Raw genomic sequence first — 10566 nt, 5'->3', positions numbered from 1 at the left:
TTTTTCGGCTAAATGTTTAATTCGGCTTAAAACGAGGCTAAAACGGTAGTTTTTCGGCTTAAAAATGAAATTTATATAGAACCAATTTAAAAACTTTAAAAACTTAAACCATGACATTTATTAACTTAAAACATCATATTATTAATAATTGCGTATCTTTTTCGGCTTGATCGATTGTCTCTTGCTCGGTTTGGTATTAAAGGTTTCGTTTAACGTACCGACGTACCATTAAATCGAAAATTCTTTCCTGTGCTTTAATTCACTTATCCCGAAGCTTTAATACTTCGTAAACATCACTAAATATCATATATCTCGTCTATAATGTAATCCTCGATTCATTCGGGCTTCAATAACCGTTAATCGGTTAATCGTATTTCCAATACGATTAACTGTATAATCGAGTATAATTCGTACTGCGAGTCATACATACTCGTATAAACACATTATAATTCATATATTCAGTATTAAATAACACATAAATAGTATATACCGGTTAGGGTATACCTGATTTTGCCGAAATCGTTACATTCTCCCCCCGTAAAAGAAATTAAGTCCTCGAAATTTTTACTCGTTGACTACTTCCTTTTGAGGAAATAGATAGGGGTATTTCTTCCGGAATTCGTCCTTTCGTTCCCACGTATATTCTGGGCCTCGTTGCGAATTCCATCTAACTTTGACCAACGAAATCTTATTGTGTCTAAGTTGCTTGATTTTCACTTCTACTATTTCTATGGGTTCCTCTACGAAATTGAGCTTATCACTTATTTGGACACCCTCTAAAGGTAACACCGATGTCTCATCCGTCAGACATCTTTTTAAGTTCGATACGTGAAACACGTTGTGAACTGCACTCAGTTCATCGGGTAGTTCTAATCGGTATGCTACGGGACCGATTTTTGGCAGTAATATTGAATGGTCCAATATATCTCGGGGTTAACTTCCCCGCCTTTCCAAATCTGACTACACCCTTCCAAGGTGATACCTTCAAATACACTTTATCACCCTTCTCAAACGACAACGGTTTTCTACGGGTATCGGCATAACTCTTCTGTCGATCCCGCGCGGCCTTTAGATTGTTCCTAATTTCAAGGATTTTGCTGGTCGTTTCCTGGACCATGTCCGATCTAATGACCTGGGTGTCGCCCACTTCAGTCCAGCAGAGTGGTGATCGGCACTTCCGACCATACAATGCTTCGTAAGGCGCTGCCTTTATACTGCTATGATAACTGTTATTATAGGAAAATTCAACGAGTGGGAGATGTTGATCCCAATTTCCCTTAAAATCCAGTACGCATGCACGAAGCAAATCCTCCAGGGTTTGGATGGTCCTCTCAGACTGACCATCGGTCTGAGGGTGGTAAGCTGTGCTTAGATCAATGCGCGTTCCCAGCGCTTCTTGCACAGCTTGCCAAAGATTGGAGGTGAAATGGCTATCCCGATCGGAGATGATTGAGATGGGTATCCCATGACGAGACACAATTTCATTTATATAAATCTGCGCAAGTCTCTCAGTGTTATAATTATTCCTAATCGGGATAAAATGTGCTGATTTGGTTAATCGATCCACGATTACCCAAATTGCATCATGTCCTCGGGACGTCTTAGGGAGATGTGTCACAAAATCCATCGTGATTTGCTCCCACTTCCATTCGGGAATTTCCGGTTGTTGTAACATCCCCGAGGGTTTCTGGTGTTCCGCCTTAACTCTCGCACAAGTCGTGCACTTACCGACATACGTTGCTATATCCTTTTTCATACTCGGCCACCAGTAGAACTCCTTCACATCCTTGTACATCTTATCCGATCCCGGATGTATGGAATATTTCGATCTATGCGCTTAGTCCATGATTAATTCACGAAGGTCATGGAGGGTCGGGATCCAAATCCGATTTTTGAAATAGAGAATTTCGTCCACGCGCTGTTCGAAATTCCTCTCATTGCCGTAAAGTCCCTCCTTTTCCAATTGTTCATCTTTCAACGCCTCACGTTGAGCGATTCGAATCAGGTCCGAAAGGTTCGACCGGACTATCATCCCCAATGCTCGCACTCGCAATGGCTTAACCCGATCTTTCCTACTCAAGGCATCAGCTACGACGTTAACCTTGCCGGGGTGATAACGGATGTCACAGTCATAGTCGCTTAACAACTCGACCCATCTTCGTTGCCTCATATTCAGTTCTTTCTGATCGAATATGTGCTGCAAACTTTTATGATCTGTGAAGATGGTGCACTTCGTACCGTAGAGATAATGTCTCCAGATTTTAAGTGCGAAGATAACCGCTCCCAGTTCTAAGTCATGAGTAGTGTAATTTTTCTCGTGTACTTTTAACTGTCGGGAAGCATAGGCTATAACCTTATTATTCTGCATCAACACGCATCCTATCCCTCTACGCGATGCGTCACAATACGCGACAAAACCATCGTCTCCTTCGGGGAGACTCAAAATCGGCGCTTGATACAATTTTTGCTTTAACGTTTGAAACGCCGTTTCCTGCTCTTCTCCCCACTCATACTTTCGATCCTTTTGAGTCAGGAGAGTTAAAGGTTGGGCGATGCTGGAAAAGTTCTCTATAAATCGACGATAATATCCAGCTAAGCCTAAGAATTGGCAGATTTCCTTTGGCGATTTAGGCGCTTGCCAATTCTTAATTGCTTCAACCTTACTCGGATCAACGTGTATTCCTTGATGGTTTACAACGTGACCGAGGAATTGCACTTCTTGTAACCAGAAATTACACTTGGAGAATTTTGCATACAACTTCTCCTGATTCAGAAGCTCTAAAATTATTCTTAAGTGTTGCTCGTGCTCTTCTTTACTTTACGAGGTAAATTAGAATATCGTCAATAAACACGATGACGAATTTGTCGAGATAGGGTTTACAGACTCGATTCATGAGGTCCGTGAACACTGCCGGCGCATTTGTTAGCCCGAAAGGCATAGCTAAGAACTCGTAATGGCCGTAGCGAGTCCGGAATGCGGTTTTTTGGGATATCTTCTTCCTGAATTCTAACCTGATGGTATCCCGATCTAAGATCGATTTTTGAGAAATAGCTCGCACCTTGCAGCTGGTCAAACAGATCATCAATTCGAGGAAGAGGGTACCTATTTTTGATTGTTAACTTGTTCAACTCCCTGTAATCAATGCACATTCTAAGGCTCCCGTCCTTCTTTTTCACGAATAATACAGGTGCACCCCACGGGGAATGACTAGGACGTATGAATCCTTTATCCAACAATTCTTGCAACTGATTGGATAATTCTTGCATCTCGGACGGTGCAAGTCGGTAGGGTGCTTTAGCAACAGGGCCAGCTTGAGGTATTAAATCGATTCTGAATTCGACCTGTCGGGTTGGCGGTAATCCAGGAAGTTCTTCTGGGAAAACTTGTGGAAATTCGCGTACCACCGGGATATCATCCACCCATTTTTCCTCAGAATCTGTGGCCGTCAAGCTCGCTAGATACGCCACGCATCCCTGGCGTATATATTTTAACACCTTGAGGTGGGATATAAATGGTATCATTGTGCCCGACTTCTCTCCTTGCACTAACACCTCTTCGTCATCCGACACCCGGATCTTGACGATTTTCTTTTCACAGTTTATTTCCACTTTGTTACGTGCTAACCAATCCATTCCCACTATTACGTCAAAACTACCTAATTCTACCGGTAATAAGTCAATCAGGAAGGATTGATCGTTCAGAATAAAAGGGCAATTCCGAACTATCTGATTAACTATCATGGTTTTACCGTTAGCGACTTCTACGGTATAAGGTTCTATGGTTTCACTAATTGGAAGGTTTGCTATCGATAGGAACTTAACGGAGACAAAACTTCTATCGGCGCCCGTATCAAATAATACAGAAGCGTAATGATCAGAGATGAGGAATGTACCTGTCACTACGCTGGGGTCCTGGCGTGCTTCGTTCGCCCCCATCACAAATGCTCGGCCCTCTCGCCGGATTGGAAGACGATGCCTGACCCACGGTTTGCCTCCCAATTCCTCCCTGGTTCAGTTTCGGACAGTATCTTTTGAAGTGATCTATGCTGCCGCATTCAAAGCAAGCACGGCTGGTGGTCATTATTTGGTTTCCTTGTGGGTTTTGTTGTCGGGCTGGTTGGGTCCTAAATGGCTGCGCACGGATAGGTTGCGGTTGTCGGTTCAGATTGTTCAGGTTTGTCCTATATCTCGGTGCGTAGTGCCCATCCCTGCCACACCGGTGACACACTACCTCCTTGCACACGCCACCATGCTGGTAACCGCATTTCCCACACTTAGGGAACGTCCCTTTCTGTGATTCCTGCCTTCCGCCTGAACTAGTCATGGCGTAGTTCCGGGCAGCGGGCCTAGCACGTTTATTTTGCTGCTTCTCCTGGATCCTATTGTCATACGTACCTCGCTATCCCCCAGCAGACTCTCCTGCCACCTTCAGTGACCCACTCCTCACGAAATTGTATGTGACGATACCAGCTTGCGTCACCGCACCCTCAAACGTCTTGTGTCCCCCAGCGTTGACTATACTCCTTACTACTGGAGTTAGTCCCCATATATAACGCTCAACCCTCTTTGACTCTGGGGTGACCAACCATGGCACCAATCGCGACAACTCATTGAATCGGTTCGTATAACCCAAGTGGTCTGCCCCCTGCATCTCCAGGTTCCACAATTCGTTTTCTAATTTCTGCAGTTCGTTTTTCGGGCAGAAATGCTCTAGTACAAGGGCCTTGAGCTCTGCCCAGGTCATGCGGTTTGTCGCTGCCTGACCGCGAGTTTGCACTATTGTGTTACACCATGTCAAGGCATGGTCCATGAACGTGCAGGTAGCATACTTAACAATGTAATCTCAGGGCAGTTGCTGATGTTCACAACAGACTCTATTTTCTCAATCCACTTAACCAACCCATTTGGTCCCTCAGACCCGCTAAATTCTAGGGGCTTGCACAACATAAAATCTTTAATTGAACATCCCTTTGTTGCAGGAGTCGGTTCAGTGCGGTTCGTTTCTACACTAGGTATAGGGCCATTACTGTCTGTAACGACCACCCTAGGCGGTACGTCATTACTCGGAATCGGGTTACCGTTCGGTGGAGGGTTCATATTTTGTTCCCATCATTATTGGTGGTCGTTTGATTGCTCGCAGGGGCTGGATTGGTCGTATTATTAATACTGGCGGCGATGCGCGATACTATATCCGGTATCGCCGCCTCTAACTGACGAGCAATCAGACTGTCCACATCCACTTCTGACATTCGAGCTGACCGTTTTGGTGCCATTCTACACAACATTAAGAAAAATATATATAATTAATACAAATTCCAATCTCGATACATAACACATATTCCATTCATTAATAAACATCAGTACATATTACATAAACATCAGTACATATTACATTCCTACCATCATCACATAGATTAAGTTTCCATACATCAGTCCTACATCGGTATCATTTCGACATAACCCGCTATGGGTCAGTGCTTGAATGATACACCAAAAGTATCTACAATGATATCCCCCAAAAAGGCCCCCTATGGGCTAGTGGCTGTACTATAACTACCCAAGATTCACTCTATGTTAGCATCGCCACTAACTGCTTACACAGAGTATCAAAAAGCGGACCCTGACTACTACCACCCTAACATAACTAAACACGGTGGTAAACCAACCACACCAACACTGCCACCATCACCACCAACACCGCCATCAAACCCCGGATCCGTGTCTCCAACCGGTCAATCATCCACTGGGAGTATGCGCCCTCCCTCCTCAGCTGGCCAATCGCGTACTGGCTGTCCAGTACGCAGTCCGCCAAGTGTCTCCTCCTCTGGATCCCCACCGTCAAGGCGATGGTGTGCTCAATCACCTGCTCGGTGAGCACTCGGAGCCATGCAGCCTTGGAGGAGGGACGCTCATCCCTCTCCAGCCTAGGGGTACCCCACACGGGTGGAGGCACAGGCTCAGGCTGGGGGCGGGAGGACTCGCCCCTGTGGTAAGTGGGTCTGGGTGGGGTAGAGGTAGGTGAGACATAAGGGACACTGATCCGCGCCGTGAGGCGGGGACTGGGTCTGGGAGGGGTAGGGGTGACCTGTGGTGCGGGTGGGGTGGGGGATCTGGCAACCCTAGTAGGGGAGGACAAGCTAGCACTCCTACGGCTAGTCTCACTAGGCTCAGTGCTGGATGCTAAGCGTAAGCTCCTAGAGTTCCCGGAACTAACCTCCTCCGGGTCCTCTTCCACTGACAGACTTCGAGACCTCGACATCCTTACCTGTACACAAGTTAGCAAACATATAGTTCCTTCCATAACGTAAATCATGATTAATATACACATACTTATACAACTTTGTCACATAAAAATATTATCATATACTTACACATATGTTGTCGATTTTACCTATTAATGTTCCCCGTGACTTCCCCTGAATTCCCTCGTGCGGACAAGTCTGTTATTATGTTCCGGACCATAATAACTCACTTGTCCATCCAAGTTCATCCAGATCTCGTCACTATAAATTATTAGTTGATATTCAGATCCTATAATACTTGAGCTACTGGTTATATTTTAGGTATCTTTTAAAGACATCCTAATTCTTTATAACCAATGGCTCTGATACCAAGTTCTGTAACACCCCGTAACCGCAGCGGAAACGTAAACGGGATGCAACAGACACGTCTGATATCAACAGCATTGCTTATAAAGAAAACACCACTACATTAATTTACATCATATTACATTGTTCCGAGTTCAGTTACCATCTAGGCGTTAACACATAAGTTTTACCAACAATACATTAACATATTTAATACAAAAAGATCATTAAGCTTCCACAAAAAAAACATGCATCGTCAAGCATGTAGCACTTATTCCAGTTTGGGAGTACCTAGAAAGCATGTAAAGAAAACGGGTCAACTACGAATAGTTGGTGAGTTTCACTAATTTAAACAACCGTGACAAATCATTATAATAATCATATATTAGCGATGTAATTATGCTGAGCCCACAAGTGAAACCTCTGTTAACCCAGTACTGTACCCATTCTGGGGCAATGTTAACCCAGAAACACTTCTAGGGACATCTGGGGACACTGTTAACCCAGTACAGTACCCATTCCGGGGGCAATGTTAACCCAGAAACACTTCTAGGGACATCTGGGGACACTGTTAACCCAGTGCAGTACCCATTCCGGGGGCAATGTTAACCCAGAAACACTTCTAGGGACATCTGGGGACACTGTTAACCCAGTACTGTACCCATTCCGTACGATTCCCGTACAATCAAATATTTATAAATACACGCCAATCCATGCGTTCAGTATGTACTTAAACATTTCAATAGTAACATGGTTTCCGCCCCGGGAAAATATTTAAAAACAATTCAGAAAAGGGGCTCGTGAAACTCACCTTATCGCAACAAGTAGGTATCATAATACACCAGCTATTAATCCGGATCTGTAATACGATCCCTAAGTTCGTTACTATACAATCATTATTAACATAACTTTAACCGTGTTAACCGGTACATCTGGGGACACTGTTAACCCAGTACTGTAACCGTCCCGGGGGCAATGTTAACCCAGAAACACTTCTCCGGACTCAGATTGTGATATCGTTTAGAGTTCAACAGTCAAAATTACTAATAGTTTGTTTTCCCCGTTTTGCGTGCCTAGCACGGTTACCCGTTTTTACGTTTCAAAAATGAGTTTGGTCACACATGACCCGAAAATAGTGGTTGACTGATAATTTAATTAAAGATGTGAAATTAGAGCTCGGTTTAGACGCCCCGATTGGCCGCGGGACCCGTTTCCGTCTTTAGTGCACCGGAAACTGTTAAATCGGGTAAAATTACTCAAATCATCCCAATTATTTTCTGATGATTCATTTTTACTTGTTTAACTCAATTATATGAAAATAGTTCATTTTTAGGGTTTTTATACACCAGTCAGTTCGTTTAGGCGAACTTTACCGGTTTACGCGTTTTAAGCTTTAAAAGTTTGTTTTTATTTTCTTTTTAGCACAAATAATTATCCGTTTAGTCTCGGATCTTGAAATTTTGCAAAAATCACTTTTTGACAGTGGAGAATTTTATAAAAATATTTCCAGAATTAATTTTTATATTTAAAATTTATTTATCTATTTTTAAGCACCATTTAAACACTAAATATGTCGTAAATACCAAACGATCTTCGAAAAACCCCAAATTTTTCCTGGATGACCCCTGCCATCCCCATAGTCTCCTGTAATTTTTCCAGAACCAAAATCTCTTTTTACATGCCATTTTCACTAAAACCGAGCTAGAAAACCCTAGAACCCGTTTAACCGAAAAGCCTACTTAGACTTCTCCAACTGACCTAAAATTTTGTGTGTGACTTATAAATGTTATAAAAAGCTTATCTGGAATTTTTCAGAATTTTTCATGATATTTAACTATTTTTCACCATTTTTGGCCAAAACCGAGCATTAAATTCACCAAATATTCATCATTTGTCCAAAAATTACCAAAATTTCACAGAACTCATATTTTCATATATCCAACACCTCTGTAAAATTTCATGACCTAACTCTAATCATATCACAATCTGTCCAAATCACAAACATCATACAAAAACCGAACTACCTTGTGTTTCTAGCTTCAAATCGCAAGGATCTCGCTTTCTAGCCTTTGCTAACCACTAGATACAACACCTATAAGCACAATAATACCACACCAAGCAAGTTACACCCACAATCAAGCCATTTCTTTAATGGTTTCGGTTTTGATTTAAAAACAAAGATTTAAACCGTAAAAATTCGTTTTTGGTTCGTTTAACTCCTTTCTTGGACCAAGATCCCTTGTATAACCCGTATACATCACTTGATCATGCAAGAATCGGTTTCATCTCGGGTTTTCACCCTTTTTCACTTGAAACCTCATTTTCTTGCAAATAAACTCAAGAAACGAAGATGAACACGTAAATACTCGATCTTTACCTCGTTGTTCTTGCTACAATTCTCGGTTTTTAGTTCAAGGAGTTGAGTGAAAGGGACGAATGTTGGTTAGTTTGTGTGAAAAAAATAACAAAGGAAAAGGGGATGCACCCCCCTTATCCGATCGGAACCAAGGGAAGGGTGGGGTGGGACCCACCTCTCCATTCCTAGCCACACGTTAGGATATCAGAGACCTGGATAATGTTTTGGATAATCTGGTTCAGTTCGTTTTTCGGCTAAATGTTTAATTCGGCTTAAAACGAGGCTAAAACGGTAGTTTTTCGGCTTAAAAATGAAATTTATATAGAACCAATTTAAAAACTTTAAAAACTTAAACCATGACATTTATTAACTTAAAACATCATATTATTAATAATTGCGTATCTTTTTCGGCTTGATCGATTGTCTCTTGCTCGGTTTGGTATTAAAGGTTTCGTTTAACGTACCGACGTACCATTAAATCGAAAATTCTTTCCTGTGCTTTAATTCACTTATCCCGAAGCTTTAATACTTCGTAAACATCACTAAATATCATATATCTCGTCTATAATGTAATCCTCGATTCATTCGGGCTTCAATAACCGTTAATCGGTTAATCGTATTTCCAATACGATTAACTGTATAATCGAGTATAATTCGTACTGCGAATCATACATACTCGTATAAACACATTATAATTCATATATTCAGTATTAAATAACACATAAATAGTATATACCGGTTAGGTTATACCTGATTTTGCCGGAATCGTTACATTTGTCCTTTGTACGATACATTGCACAAGCCTTCAAATAATATTTTTGAAGTTTGTTATACGAAGGCAAAGATGCATGCCATTGCCTTGTTTATTAGCTATTATGTTAATTATATCTATATCTATATTACATATAAAAGATTTAAGATGGACAAAATTGTCTTTTGCCCAAATTAAGACGCTGTTAAAGCTTAATAGTAGACGACGCTATATTTAATTCCCGTTCATTTCCGGCGACCTTCTCAAATTCCGGCGACCTTCCACCTGCTATCCGGCCTCCTTCCAACCCTTCCACTATATGTAACCCTAATTACCCAATTATACCTCAACCCACTTTTAATTATACCTCAACCCACGTTCAGATGAAACCCACATTCAATTCAATCATATACAATTAAAACCCGCATTCAATCCTCCCTTTCAGATGAAACCGCCCCCTTTAATTGAAATTACACATGGAGTCGATCGCTGTTTAGAATCAAATCTATATATACAGTTCTATATATACTTCTTCTACATCCCACCTCCACAATTGCAGAACACCATCTACCAACCCAACCGTCCAACAGGTAAAACTGTGCTGCAACTATTCAATTGCTATTCCTTGGGGCGTTTTTTAGTTATAACAGGTTTAGGCATTCTGTTCGATTGTTTGATGTTCTTTTATCAATGGTTTCAGTTATATTATTGACTCAACTTCGGGGGGGGGGGGGGGGGATGGGATGATGGTTTAAGTTACATTATTTGTTGGGAGACTAAGTATTCAATAATTTTCAGAAAAAAAAAATTAGTATGTACCTTATTTGAACAACCCGAGTTTAATGTATACATACCATTGTTCTTAATCAGCA

Source organism: Bidens hawaiensis, unplaced genomic scaffold (genome assembly GCF_021521415.1).
Source record: "Bidens hawaiensis isolate Kalapana, Puna unplaced genomic scaffold, B.hawaiensis_p1.1 tig00048394_1, whole genome shotgun sequence".
NCBI classification, from domain to species: Eukaryota; Viridiplantae; Streptophyta; class Magnoliopsida; order Asterales; family Asteraceae; genus Bidens; species Bidens hawaiensis.
Note: the sequence above shows the minus strand (reverse complement) of the source record.